Consider the following 15,874-nt stretch of genomic DNA (forward strand, 5'->3'; position numbering starts at 1 on the left):
CTCATAGAGGCATTGAAGTCGACCCTGCCAAGGTTAAAGCAATAATGGATATCCCTCCTCCTTCTAATCTCCGTCAACTACGCAGTCTGCAAGGAAAGCTCCAGTTAATCCGCTGCTTCATAGCTCAATTGGCAGACAAATGTCATCCATTCCAGCATTTATTGCATAAAGGAGTCGCTTTTAAATGGACTGAGCAATGCCAATCAACGTTTCAAGCTCTTAAGGATTATTTGTTGTCACCGCCTATCTTAATGCCTCCTATAGAAAGAAAGCCATTTATATTGTATATTTCCGCAACTGAAACGGCACTAGGAGTTTTCTTGGCCCAACAGAATGAGAACGATAAAGAACGAACTATTTATTATATCAGTCGGACACTGGTAGGCTATGAGCTGAATTATTCAACTATTGAAAGGGCATGCTTAGCAGTGGTATTTGCAACACAGAAGCTCCGACATTATATGTTAAATCACCAAACATTGCTGGTTGCAGAAATTGATCCCCTAAAATACTTGCTTAGCAGAGCAGCTTTGATGGGTCGCCTAGCAAAGTGGGTTATGATCCTTAGTGAATTTGATATTGAGTATATGGAGCGAAAGGCGATAAAAGGACAAGTCATAGCAGATCAATTTGCAGAGGCTCCTATTTATGATGATCATCCCATGTTGACCGATTTTCCCGATGAATCAGTCTTTGCTCTCACATCTTCTAATGAGTGGAAGTTATACTTTGATGGGTCCCATACCAAGTTCAGGTCTGGAGCAAGCATCTTGTTTGTCACCCCTCAAGGTGATGCTATTCCCAAATCCTACAGGATAACTTTTCATTGTACCAATAACATTGCCGAGTATGAAGCACTAGTCATAAGACTCCGAGTAGCAGTCCACTGGAACATCACACATTTGCAAGTCTATGGAGATTCTCAATTAGTCATCCGACAAGTGAATGATGACTACGAAACAAAAGATGAAAAGCTTCTTCCCTATAAGCATATGGTAGATTTCTTCTAGACAAAATTCACGGCTATCCATTTCAGTCAAGTTTCAAGAAAGCAAAACAAGTCGGCAAATGCGATGGCTACGATTGTTTCCATGTTAAATATGCCAAACAATATGGACAAATGTGAGTTTTTGGTCGAACAGTTGCTTGTTCCTTCTTTTGACATTCCAACAGCAGATGTGATGTGTGTTCTTGTTGGTCTCAACTCCCCGTGGTACAATGACGTATATCAATATTTGAAATCCCAAACCATACCACCTAACCTTTCCGCTAACCAATGCCGAGCCTTCATCCGACAGACAACCAAATATGTCATCATTGTCGACACCCTTTACCGTCATTCCTTTGACCATACCCTCCTCAAGTGTTTGGATTCTGACGAAGCACAAACGGCTTTACACGAGGTTCACGATGGTATATGTGGGGGCCATTTCAATGGTCTGAGCTTAGCCAAAAAGTTGATTCGTGCTGGGTATTATTGGCCCACTCTGGAAAAAGATGTTCACGATTTTGTTAAGAAGTGTTACAAATGCCAGATTCATGGAAACTATATTCATGCACCAACCCAAGAGCTTCATTCTGTCATATCTCTGTGGCCTTTTTCTCAATGGGGATTAGATCTTATTGGCAAGATTCACCCAACATCTGCAAATGGACACAAGTTCATCATTGCAGCCACAAAGTATTTTACAAAATGGATCGAAGCTATCCCCATGACCTATATCACTGGTGTGCAAATTTCAAAATTCCTATTGAATTATATCATATGCTTGTATGGGGTTCCCCTTGCCATAGTCACAGATAATGGTCGTCCCTTCAAGAATAAAGATGTCAAGGAACTCTGTGAAAAGTTTCATATTCAACACCGTTTCTCCAGTCCATACTATCCACAGCGTAATGGTCAAGCCGAAGCATCAAATAAAACCATTATCAAAATCCTGAAAAAAGTTGTCAATGACGTTGGTCGAGATTGGCATGTACAGTTGAATCCAGCACTATGGGCCTATCGCACTTCTATCCGCACACCTACTGGAGCAACACCTTATTCCTGGGTGTATGGTGCGGAAGCCATTTTACCCTTGGAAATGGAGATCCCTTCTTTGCATGTTTCCTTGCAACATCTGATTGATGATGAGATGCATAGAGTATCTCGGTTGCATCAGCTTGAGATGTTAGATGAAAAACGTCAGACAGCCCTGACACATTTGCAAGCATATCAAAACCGTCTTCATCGCTCTTATAAAAAGAAAGTCAAAGGGCGACACTTTGAAGTGGGAGATCTGGTTTTAAAGGCAAACCCTAAGAATGCACAGTCTACTGACATCATCAAAGGCAAGTTTGAACCTAATTGGGTTGGGCCTTTCATAGTGACTGCAGCCTATGGCTCGGGGGCATATCAGCTTGCCACTCCAAAAGGTGAACCTTTGTCTGATCCTGTCAATAGCATGCACCTTCGCAAGTACTAGGCATAATTTTCTATCAGCACTTCTTCAAGTATGATCCTGAAAAAATGCAAAAAAAAGTGAAAAAAGCAAAAAAATACAAAAAAAAAAAAAAAGAAGAGAAAAAGAGCAAAAAAGTAAAGAAAAATGATTCGCCCTCTAGTGAAAACCTGGCAAACAGGCGCTTTGGGCAAGTACCATGGTGAAAACCTGGCAATCAGGTGCCATGTGTAAGCGAGATCGTTGCTCCGTCATCTGTCATGACCTCTAGCTATGCTTTCTCTTAGCCGATTTATCATGTCTATCTTTGTTTTGACCCAATGTTCGGTTCCAGGCCTGTGATTGGTCAACATCATTGTCTTGCATACTCCGGTTTCTTGTACATGTCTTTCAAATGTGCATTGGGTGCGTTCCCCTTGTCATGATCAATCACTAGAACTTTTGAAAATTGAAAAATGTCCTAAAATAATTCAAAACAAAATTGAAAAATGTCCTGAAAAAATCCCTAAACATCAAATAATGTCCTGAAAAACTCTTTAAAAATCAAATAATGTCCTGAAAAAAAAAACTATTAAAATCAAAAAAATGTCCTGAAAAAATCCCTAAACATCAAATAATGTCCTGAAAAAAAAACCTATAAAAATCAAAAAAATGTCTTGAAAAAATCCCTAAAAAGTCAAAATTAAGTCCTAAAAAAAAAATGAACAAAAATTCCTCTGTGCATAGACAGATCACTGAGTATACATCCAACAACAATTAATCACAACACTGCGCTTTAATGCAATCATGCGTAAACGGATGAACTTTTCAATCAACCCAGACATTCAAACTGATCCAAATTGTCATATCGATCAACCTCAAAATCATTTGTCCTTGTCTCTACTATCATGGGTCTTATACAGAGTGTGGTATACTCGAAACCAGACTGTGTCTTGTCTTAGACGGGGTACCGCATGTCTTGAAACCAGACAGCATGATCGTCCTATCAACACTTTCAACTTTTGACAAAGAAAATCAAGATGTTTGTTTCATTTGTTGGAATTTGTGCATTTTATCTTTTTACTACTTTATTTTTGGCTTCGATCATGTTCCTATGTTGCTCGATGATGTCACTGAGTGATTTAGAGTGATCAGGATGGTTCATCGTCCTTTTCTTTTTGGTTGTGATTGCTATTTGTCTGCGATGTGTCTGTCTTTTGCAAAAAGGGTTGCATTTCAACTCTGGCCTTCAATGCCATGATGCTACGCATCCATTTTGCTACATTAAAATAAAGATTCACCTACAAAGTGCAATACTGAAAGCAAGTTTTTTTTCGTCTCTAACTGTTCTCGTCTCATTTTTCTTCTTACTAACATTTCTTCCGTCTGATCGGATAGTCAATTCGGTCTAGTGCTCCAATCTCCAAAAACATAAGCTGCATCCTACATTCATTGGTTAGTACATTTGCATTACATCAAGCCTCACATCAAGCATTTTATCCATTTTTCAATGCATAAAAAACACATAAAAATACATCCATTACATATTCCACAATAAACAATGCATACACCATCCATACATGGAAAATAACATAAGTCATAACACATTGCATCCCATCATATCGATGCATATCATATCATATGTCACATAATATCGGAGTACAAAATTGGACTGTCTGTCCTAGGTATGGCCCATAGGCTGACTACAAAATGTCAAATTACATAATGTCCACTGTCCGTCATACGGAGCATGTGCCTCTGTCACTGGTTGCTCCCTCTGTCCTCCTCATCCCTGCCATGTCTCATGGATGATGTCCCTCCAGGTCCTGGCTGTTGTGGTCTCCTAGGTCCACTCACCCCCATGCTGCTCAATGACCTCCGAGAGCATGCTCTGCTCTCTGTCCTCGATCGTGCCCGATATGATGCTGCTCTCTGCTCAGGTGGAACTGCACTCTCATATAGTGTTCTCCAATGGCATATCTCCTCTCCGGTCTCTACCAACATCTGTGCCATCTCTCGTGCACTGGCATCCCTAATCGACCCAATATACTCAGTGATTCTCTGTTCTTCTCGTTGTGCCTGCGCTATTGCTGTATCTCGAGCCGTTGTAAGTCTGGCTATCTCCGCTCTGAACTGCTCATGCTCTGTCCTCAAGATGGCATTCTGTCTCTCTAAAATCGCAATGTGATCATGCTGACTCACTATGGTAGCCCTACACATCTCCATCTCCTCTATGCTAGATGTCTCCAGCTCTATGGGTATATCCTGCAATGCCTCCTGATCACCTGAATCTGGCTCATCCTCGTCATCCCCATCCTCATCTCCATCCTCGTCATCCTCTTCATCCTCCTCACCGCCCTCATCCTCCTCGTCCTCATCATCTCCCTCCTCCTCTCCTGTGAGTGGGAAGTCCTCATGTCTCCTCGGTACTGGAATCTTAGGATCTGTCAATGGCACTAGTCGTTGTCGTGCAAACCATCTCTCATACTCCTCTGTCATCCCGGCATCCTCCACGTCTGATCTCCAATCCCACTGTCTCTATTGTAGCTGTGTGAAGTCAGCATATGCTCTGTGTAGCTGAATCATACTCCCCCACTAACTCGTCTCTCTGTGAGATCGGGCAAAGTGTGCAGTCCTCCTAGGTACATCCTGCCTCTCTCCAAACTGTCGTCTAACTCTCTCTGGCAGGTACATCTCAATCATTCTCTGGCGATTCACTGGTCGCCCAATTAGGTACCTCTCCTGTCTACAATACGGTAGCTCATCACTATCATCTGACCATCTAGGGCAATCACGATATGGCCTCCATGTGAACTCTCTCAGTCTGTCTAGCTCGTGTCGCCAATACAATATGTATCCAAAAGGACCCTGTCTCAGTGCTCCACCATAACAGTACACATATGGTCGGTGTGGTAATACCTGTCTCTCTGCAATCGGTCGACATATGGCTATGTGCTCAAATGCCCATACCTGTAACAGTGTGACTCCAAAGCTCAAAGTCTGAACTCCCTGATATGCTATCTGATGCAACTGAAAATATAGCATAGGAAGCACACATGGTCCCCATGCGTACACCGTCCCCTCTGTCGCCATCCGTTCTAGCACTCTTCCCCATCCAATAGGGAATCCATGTCCTCATTTGTCCCCTGCTAGTAGGCATGCTATCACCACATATCGCCGATCATACTCTGATGCCATGGTCTCCCAACCAATCTCCCTCTCTACGATATCCAGATCATCTATGTCGCACTCAAATAATCTGCACAACGCATCTCTCCCTGTCACTGGGTTGTACTCTACCATCTCTCCATGAATCGGAATGCAGAGGATGCGCCATACATCCTCCAATGTCACAGTCGCCTCTCCAGTTGCCAGATGGAATGAGGAGGTCTCCGAATGCCATCGCTCTGCCAATGCGGTCAGTAGTCCTGTGTTCGCCCTAATCTCGGGCATGAATGTGATGTAGTATATTCCAAGTCCTGCTAATGTATCTCTATCTGTGCTCTTAAGTCTATGTCGTAACATGAAGCAGTTAGGTCGGTTCTCCCACGTGATCAATCTTCAAGGGTTTTATGATTTATTCATTTAACCTTGTTTGTCATTTTCTCTCCATTTTCTCCCTCTAGGTTAAATAATTTATTTATTTATCCTAAGTCTGTGTGTCACAATTAAATGTTTAATTTAATTGGCTAACTAATTATTCCTCTTTTTGTGGATTAATTAATGAATGAGAAATTATTAATTAATTTACCTAATTTGCATCAATTTTCTAATTTCATCATTTCTTCATTTCTAATTTCCTAATTTCCTAATTTTCCTAATTCCTAATTTCCACCTATTTTCTAATTTGTCAAACTCAATTTCCACCTAATTAATTTCTCTCTAGTTCTCCCTATTTTTGTGCTTCGGTGGAAGCATGAATTTCTCATGCGTCATACTTTTGGCATAGCAAGATGTCATAAGCCTCTAGTCTTCTAACCTTTGCATTGGCAATATGTCATAATTCATGACATATAAGATGTCATAACCTTCTTCTTTCCACTCAATTGTGCCATTTTTGAAATCAATTGCCTCTAATATCAATTTCATGTTAATCTTGTCTTTTTTCCAATTTATCTATAAATTGGATGAATTTCTTCAATCAAGACTAATCACATTATCGAACTAATCACTTTGTCGAATCAATCACGCTTCGAGTATTCTTGCGCTACTATCTTGTCTTCTTGCTTTCATCTCATGTGTATGCACTTGTAGGTGAGATCCACAAACAAAGCTATTTGAAGAAGAAAGAAGGACAATGGAGCCACATGAAGGAGATATTCAAGTCTACATTTGGTTTGCTAATTTCCAATCTTGAATTGATGTCTTGTTTTCATATCTATATTGTATGTAATTAGGATTGATCATTGCATTTGAGCTTTTGTGATTGAGCTAGATTATTAATACTACTTGCTTTGATGATTTCCGATTTCCTAGCTACACTTTCATTTCAAATTCTGAAGCTAATTCTTTCTTGCATCTAATAATGAGTTCATCTTTACCAGTCAGAAATAAGTCATCCACATAAAGAACTAGAATTAGCATTTCATCATTGGCTACTTTAAAGTAAATGTTAGGGTCAGCATCATTTTTAGAAAAGCCTAGACTTAGCAAATATTTCTCAATTCTTTCATACCAAGCATGAGGAGCTTGTTTAAGACCATACAAAGCTTTCTTTAACCTGCACACATGGGTTAATCTATCATGAATCTCATATCCCTCAGGTTGCTCAATGTAGACTTCTTCCTTAATGAAACCATTGAGAAAGGCAGTCTTAACATCCCTCTGATGAAGTTTCCAACCCTTAGAAGCAACAATAGCAATAATTGTTCTAATGGAAGTATAACTAGCAACAGGAGCAAATGTTTCTTCATAGTCTATGTCTTCCTTTTGGGAAAAACCACGCGCTACAAATCTAGCCTTATATTTTTCAATGCTACCATCAGCATTATGTTTAATTTTAAATAACCATTTAAAAGAAACAACAGACTTACCTTTGGGTCTGGGCACAAGGTCTCATACATCATTCTTGATGATAGACTGATATTCTTCATCCATAGCAAGCTTCCAGGCATGATGACTTAAGGCTTCTTCAACATTGCAAGGTTCAGTTTCAATGAGATTACACATTAGAGAAACATAGTTGGAAAATACCTGAGGTCTCTCAGTTTCACGGAAGGTGCCACTTGGAGCAGCAAATCTTTCAGCTTCTTGAATAGTGTTTCTTACCCAAAGTGGTCTCTTCTTGGTAACGACAATGTCACTAGGAATATCAGTGGGATTCATAGGTTCTGAAGGATCATCATGATCATCTTGAGGTGGAGGTTCAACTTGCTCCCTCTAAATCTCAGGGTTAGTATCAAGGTTTATATTTTGATTATCATTAGATTCATCAATAGCACAGGAACCTTTTGATTTCTTAAATGCAATGTCTTCTTCAAATTTAACATCCCTACTTACCTTAACATACCTTTGGCCTGGGATGTAAATCCTAAATGCTTTGGAGGATTCACTGTATCCGACTAGCATGTCTTTCTTTCCAGAGGGTTCTAACTTTGATCGCTTTTCCTTTGGCACATGAACATAGGCGGGACTTCCAAAGATCTTGAGGTGACTAATGTCTGGTTTGAATCCCGTGAAGGCTTCTTTCGAGGTCATGTTCTTTAGAGCACGATGAGGACATCTATTCTAGATATATACTGTTGTTCTAGAAGCCTCAGCCCATAGGAAAGTCTGCAAGTCTTGATCGTGGATCATAGCCTTTGCAGCCTCCACAATGGTCCTATTCTTTCTTTCAACAACAGCATTTTGTTGAGGATTGTATGAAATACAAAACTCCCTCTTAATTCCTGACTCAACACAAAAATCATGAAAGCTACCGGAGGTGTACTCACCTCCATTGTCAGATCTTAAACATTTGATTATTTTACCAGAGAGGTTTTCAGTTAATGCTTTAAACTCCTTAAATTTACTTAAGACTTCATCAAATTCTTTAGATTTCAAGAAGTAGATCCAAGTTTTCCTAGAGAAATCATCTATAAAGATTACATAATAAAGGAATCCACTAGGAGATACTATAGACATAGGACCACATAAATCAGAGTGAACAAGTTCTAGTTTGTCTTTAGCTCTATTTTCACTTTTATGAAATGGACTTTTAACATTCTTACCAATAGCACAACCTTTACAAGTGTTATCATAAATTTGACTGAGTTTATGCATACCTTTGACTAACCTTTCAAGGGATGGAAGGGCTTGATAATGTAGATGTCCAAGTCTTCTATGCCATAATTCACATGATTCTGGGACCTCATTAATGAGGGCTTGAATAGGGTTAGTAGAGAGCTTATAAAAACTATCATATCTATGGCCAATTATACGAGCAGATTTAAAACTATCTTTCTTAGGCCAAGCAAGAACTTTTCCTTCACAAAATGCAATTTGATAACCTTTATCTTCTAAGCAGAAATGGAAATTAGGTTTCTTTTAATTCCAAGAACAAACAATATATCACTAAGATGCAAGGAAATATCAGAATCTAATTTTAGAGAAGTAGAGCCAGAACCTCTTACCGAATAACAAGCGTCATCACCAATTACCACGTGAAGGTTGGTATTCTTTTCTACTAGGCCTGAAAGATGATTGCAGTAACCTGTGATGTGTCTGGAGGCACCACTGTCAATCAACCATGTATTGCTATTTGATGGTACACTGGTAGATAGAGCGAAAATAAATAAGAAGTCATCATTTTGTTCTGAGACTTCATTTAGGTTTGCTTCACTTTGGTTAGGGTTAAACTGACATTGCTTAGCATAATGACTGAATTTGTCACATCTAAAACATCGCACACGTGAGGTATCTCTTGGTTTCTTCCAAGGGTGTTGGGAACTAAAGGATCTGGAATCCCTATTTCTTTTAGGATAAGGTTGATTCCAATTTCCCCTTTTATTGCATTGAGTTGCAAGCATGTGATGTTCATCTACATGGGGGCTCTTGGATTGACCCCTTGTAAAGAGGCAGGACTCTTCTTGGATGCAATCATTCTTAAGGCGATCAAGAGTAGGTAACTTCGACCAACCACTTACGATTTGGATAAATGACTCCCAAGAGTGAGGTAGACCATTAAGGGCAATCATGACAAGGTCTTTATCTTCCATGTTATGGCCAATTAAACCTAGCTGATTCTTTAGTTCTGAAATTTTTATGAAGTAGGAAATAACATAATCTTCTTTAGCCATTTTGATATTAAGTAGTTGTTGTCTTAATGTAATTGCCCTACTAAGATTGTTAACTTCATATGTACCTTGTAGGTAGCTGAACATTTCCCTTGCAGTGGTGAATGAAGCAATAGAGGTGACGAGGTGGTCTTTGACTGAATCAATGAGAATCTTCCTGGCTTTGATAGCATCCCTTTTGAATTGTTTCAACTCAGCTGCATCCGAAGGCTCGGTTAGCTCTTTCGCTTCAATGAATTAGAGAAGATCTTCTTCCTCAAGAGCCAACTTGATTCGAACTTTCCATGCAGTAAAATTTAGATTCCCATCAAGCCTATCTTCAACTTTCAGCCCCATTGACCTGAACTGCAAAAGCTACAGCAATCAGAAAATAAAGGTGTACTGAATTTTAAATCTGAAGATTGATCTAACCAATTAGCTCTGATACCATGTTAAATTTGGTACTTTCAGATTGAATAAAACTCAGAAAATTAGAATAAGATTAATTAGCTTATTGTTTTCCAGACTTAAGCATAATAAAGGAAATGAAATGCAAAAGACAAAACACAGTTACCCTGGGAAACCCTCCTAGGAGGAAAAACCCAACCAAAGGATCCTCAAATCTGATTATGATTTTAATTCAACTGGACATTACATATGGTCTGCAGCCTCTTATGAAGTTCGCTGCCTTTAATTATGGATCTGCAGATGTCTTGATGAAGTTCGCTGGCTGTTGTTGAGGATCTGAAGTTCGCTGCCTTTAATTATGGATCTACAAATGTCTAATGAAGTTCACAGGCTGCTATTGAGGATCTGAAGTTGCCTAATGGAGTTCGTTGTCTACTGCTGCTATCTAGAGTAGTTCGCTGGTTGCCAGATCCCTAAATATGGAATTTGCTTTTCACCGAAAAATACTTTTCATCTGCTTGAAATTGTGATGATATAATGAGAAGCAAATGCCACATTTATAGGAGACTTATTCCTTTTAACATGTCGGCCTTCTTTTAAACTTAATTAATTATATTAATTCCTTATTAGATAGGGTCGGCCCTATCAAGGAGGCGTGAAGGGTTTAAGTGAAGCGTGGAACCTTTTTGGGTGCACCGGAAGGTATTGGGCCAGGCCCTATATTAAGGAGGCAGATTCCAATGTTGCCCAAGGCAATTGGAATCCGTCAGCCCTAATTACAACCAATAGTGTGCTCACATATCCATAAGCCTTGCCTATATAAGAAGGCTCATTTACATTTTTTGTACAGGCAATCAATCTATATCTTATAATGATCCAGTTGATCATATTTTGCATCTTGATAGAATACAATTTATTCCTATCATCTATTTTGTCTCTCTTATTTTTGTTTTCCATTGCCTCTAGATCTTGGCAAAATCTCACATGGTATCAGAGTTGGTCCATATCTCACAGTAACAATGCAAAAAACCACCTCAAATGACACTCTGGCCAGATGTCGTGGCTCCACCCCCCCCCCCCCCAACCATCTCACCAAGGAGGACCCATCACACCACCACTGCTCTGACCCCTCTAAGACCGCTCTGATCTCGTCCGCAAGCATCTAGGAGTAGCTCATCACTCACTGACTACTCGGCACTACCTGCTCATATAATCCCTGCCAGTAGTCAATCTCTGCCCCTGCTCGCCACATCTCCCACATCATCTCCCCAATCGGGCCCTGTCCCTACACTCCCTCCAAAACTCGAACTATCTCTTGTAGCTCCCTCACTCTATCCACCGTATCATCTCTCTTGCACAATTGTGGTCAACTCGACCCCCCATGCAAAAAGATGGACATCCTTGGTTGCAATCTTTGCATCTCTATGCTCCAGTTGTGCCTCTAACTCTCGAATGTGCCCATCGACAGCCGTCAGGCGAGTCTGCTATCACCACATCTCGTAGGTCCCCCTCTCCCCCACCTACGGCTCTGTGTCCCATCTCCATAGCCACATCACCACCCTCTCCACCACCGACATCTCTCCCTCCTGCTCTTGTTGCTCCCTGTATCAGTGGACCCTGTGACAATCGTAAGGGTTGCCCACCTCAGCCTCTCCTCTGTAACCACCTTCCTCTTCCAAAACCTCCCCCTCCACCTCTTCCACCTCCCCTACCATCTCTGCCCCCCTGTCTAATCTCCTCCTTCCCTGTCGCGATGCTTTGTCATCCTCAAACGGTGGCATTGGCTCTGCGGGATCTAAGATCCATGGAATCGGATGAGCGGCTCGATACTGTGTATACTCATCTGTCACCCCTACATTTGCGACCTTTGCTCGGTGTGGCCATGGCCTCGCCTGTAGTGTTTGAAACTCTGCTATAGCCTGCTCATGGGATAATACCGATCACCACTGGAATCTATCTCGTACTACTCTGGCATACTCACCAAAACCCTGGGGAAAACCCTGTGTGCGCCCAAACTGTCTCATCACCCGCCCTAACAAATGTCTCTCTACCACGTACGTTGTTCGTCCAATGAGGAACTGCCCCATGAACACATATGGCATTGTGTTTGCATCATCCTCCCACTGCTGACAAGCCCGGTAGGGGCGCCATATCACTGTATCTAACTCATCCAATGCATGCTGCCAGTACTCCAGCTTCCCCGGTTGGGGTTGTGTCATCATACCTCCATACATATATACATAGGGTCGGTCAATCACCCTAAACCTCAAACACACTGGTCTCGATATCAACAAGTGCTCCCATGCCCAGACATGAAGCAAGGTAATCCCTACTCCTAGCGATGAAATCTCATGGTACACAACCTCATGCAAATCCCTGTATAAATGTGCCAGCACACATGGTCTCCATGCATATCAGGTGCCCTCGCTGACCATCCGCTCAATCACCTACCCCCAGCCCACTGCAAGCCTGTGCGATCTCTGATCCGGGCATAGTAGCCCTCCCACAATGCCTGATACCACTGTTGGTAATGGCTCATATAAGTCTGCTATGTCCTTCCATAAAACCGATCCATCAAACACCTCCAAATCCGGATACGGGAATACTCGTCATAGTGTTGCCTCCCCTAACGCCCTGTCATAAGTAACAAGCTCACCAATAATCGAGATATGCAATATCCTCCAGACGTCCTCCAGTGTCACAGTCATCTCTCCCATCACTAAATGGAAAGAGCATGTCTCGCTATGCCATCGCTTGGCCAGCGCTGTCAATAATTCGTGATTCAACTGAATTACGAGTAGGTGCATCATATCATATAAACTTGTCGCACATATATAGTCTATCTCCAAATCTGTCAACTAATCTCGCAAGCGTTGTGTGGTCAGATGCCTCTCACGCATCTACAAGACCCCTAGGTGATCCTCCTACAAAACCACAAATCACAAAAACACTGTCAATAATCTTTGCTATGCAGCATTGACTCTTACCTAGACTTCATCAAATGCTTTTCCAAAGTATCTAAGTCTCATCGAGTAACTTGACTCACCACTGAACTTAGACTACTAACAGGGATTTACATCACTTGCCTAGTCTCAACGGGTTCACTAAGTCTCACAGGTCACTATTACACATACAACAACAAACGTTGACATCAATTATCAACTTGACATTTAACTTGGGGCAACTGACATATCCTTCTACACCTACAGACAAAAGCGCCACAAACGCGCCACAACACAATCAACAACTCTATTTTAACCTACAAAAGCGCTAACCCGATCAACGACACTATTTTAACTTACAAAAGCGCTCAAAAAAATCCAAAGTGCTACATTGCACGACACATGCGCTATAGAGAGCATTAGAGCATTGTTATTATAGTGAAATTTACATAGACATTAGGAGCTTTCTCAAAGCAACCCTTTTACACTTGCATAGCATTTGTTTATCATTTACAACCATCTTGAATTTCCATATGGCATCCATGGATAGTGCTAAAAGTTGAAAGCTACACTCATTTGGGACTTGGAGAGGGGAGAAACAAGGAAGGAGTGTCAAAAAGCATCATGGAAGCATCTTAGGGAGATTTCTCTTCCTTCTCTTTTATCTTGTTTTACTTGCATGCTTTTTAATCTTTCTTGATATGTTTGGAATGGTTTTAGTTCTGTCTTGGTTTTATGGTTGGAAACTCACATTTGAACTTTGTTTTTGCCTTGTCCCCATTTCCTCAACATCACATATATATAACCATACATTATAAAGTCATTGCATCCATATTAGAATTGCATACATAATAGAGTCGACCACATAGATTCAAATTAACATGCATTAGAACATCACAAATCATATAATCATCATACAGAGTCATCAGACATCATAGAAACATGCATATAAACTCATGTAGACATCATATAGTCACCACCAAAACAATGCATCTCATATATATCCAAAAAAAAGTCTCAGAGTACAACATCAGAGTGTCTGTCAAAAATGGAGCTCGTAGGCTCAATCAAAATAAACAAGTGTCTAGTACAACAATAACAAGGCTAGTTAGTGTTGCCCCCACCCTCTCAATGTGATGGCCTACGATGCCAAGCCCCAACGATTCCTGCTTGTCCCTGCTTAGATTGACACTGTCGTGGTGTTTGAGGGGGCCTCATCAGGCCCTCTACTCCTCCATTGTTGGCTTCCCTCCTCGAGTGTGCTCGACTGTGTGCTCTATAAGTTGTATAGCTAAATGCCCTTTGATCTCGCAGTACTGCTCTCTCATACAGACCTTTATAGTACTACAACCGTTTGCCAGCGTCAACAAACAATTGAACTTTGCCAGCTGTCAGATCTGCCCTTTGTGCTCTAATAACAGATGTGTCTCCGACAGCTATCAATGTGTCCCTCTCTGTAGTCAGGGCAATAACCTGGGCCTGTAGGGATACCCCCTGTGCTCGTAGAGTCCTGATCAAAGCCTGAGTTGTCCCTAGGTCCTTTACATCACGATACTCTTTTCCAATGGGTACATCCTACAGATCCTGATCATCTGGCTCCTCAACATCAGCATGCACCTATTGTTGGGAAATAGACAGGTTCAATACCAAAGATTGTGAAGATCAATCTCTATGCAATAAACTAATCAAATGATGAAATACAAGCCTTGGATAGCTACTTATGCAAATTTGTAAATTAAGTTGCCTTGATGTGGAAAAACCAAGATTAGACCCTTCTTAATGATGCCAAAGATCAGCCTATTTATCATGCTTAATAAACCTATATTATGTGAGCTTATAACAGCAATAATTAATTATTAACATTAGCATAAGATAGCAGCCATAAGGCATAAATCAGCAACATAAAATCAACACATAACACAAGATTTGCATGGAGAAACCCTTGAGGGAAAAAAACTCCACTTAGAAAAGAGGTCAAGCTTGCATTATCAACAATAAATGTGCTTACAATATAATCACTTTCATTCTCCTATTAGCCTCCATCATAGCAGCACCTATGTACATTGCAACCTCCTTATGCCTCCCACTAGTCCTTTGTTCTTGTAGAGAAATCTACATTCAACTGTTACACATTAATTCTACACCCAAAAGGCTGATTTATGGAATGGCAAGAGCTCCAATACCAACAATAAGATGTCCAACGAAGCCTCCTCATTCCTCACAACCACAACCTTTGGAATGCCTCCACGGAACTCAAAAAGACACTAGCTTTGGTTCAAATACTTTCTCTCCAACTTGGGCACCAGTAAATTAATAGTTTTTTTTTATGAATGTTGTGTCCAAACATATCCATATCAAAGGGCCTTGAATAATAGCCATATTCATGTCCATGCAACTTAGTTATTTTACTTGGATTTAGAACTTGGATAATGATTATTATAATTTATCTGATTCTTTTTAGTAATATTTTTTGGTTCAACTTCTCCTAGGTAATGTTAGGCTTTCTGGATGTTCATGCATTAGGAGTTGTATGTTGCAAAAATATGACTTTAGTGGCAAATTGAGGCATATTAAACTTCCAAACTAATTCACCCTTCCTCGCCTCCCAATCATTCAACACGGGGAGACCTTTCATGTTGGTCAGTCTACTAACCCCAATTCAGATCATGTAGGAAAGATCAGATCTTGGTAAAGGCTAATTTGCAACAATTTAACTCGTAATAGCTAGTTTCTAAAAGTAGTTAATATAATTTGTTGGTTACGGCCAGCATTTGTAGTAAAATTATCTACATAAGGAGGTCTAATTTGCATTCTTAATACAACACTCATCTCAATAGTCTTTCAGAAGGTC

General features: G+C 40.6%; 1 protein-coding gene across 3 annotated transcripts in view; it reads right to left on the reverse strand.

The window, feature by feature from the left end:
• LOC131059084 (uncharacterized) overlaps window positions 1–15,874 on the reverse strand; it is a 48,362-nt gene that overhangs the window by 6,534 nt on the left and 25,954 nt on the right. The window lies entirely within an intron of this gene.

Source organism: Cryptomeria japonica, chromosome 11 (genome assembly GCF_030272615.1).
Source record: "Cryptomeria japonica chromosome 11, Sugi_1.0, whole genome shotgun sequence".
NCBI classification, from domain to species: domain Eukaryota; kingdom Viridiplantae; phylum Streptophyta; class Pinopsida; order Cupressales; family Cupressaceae; genus Cryptomeria; species Cryptomeria japonica.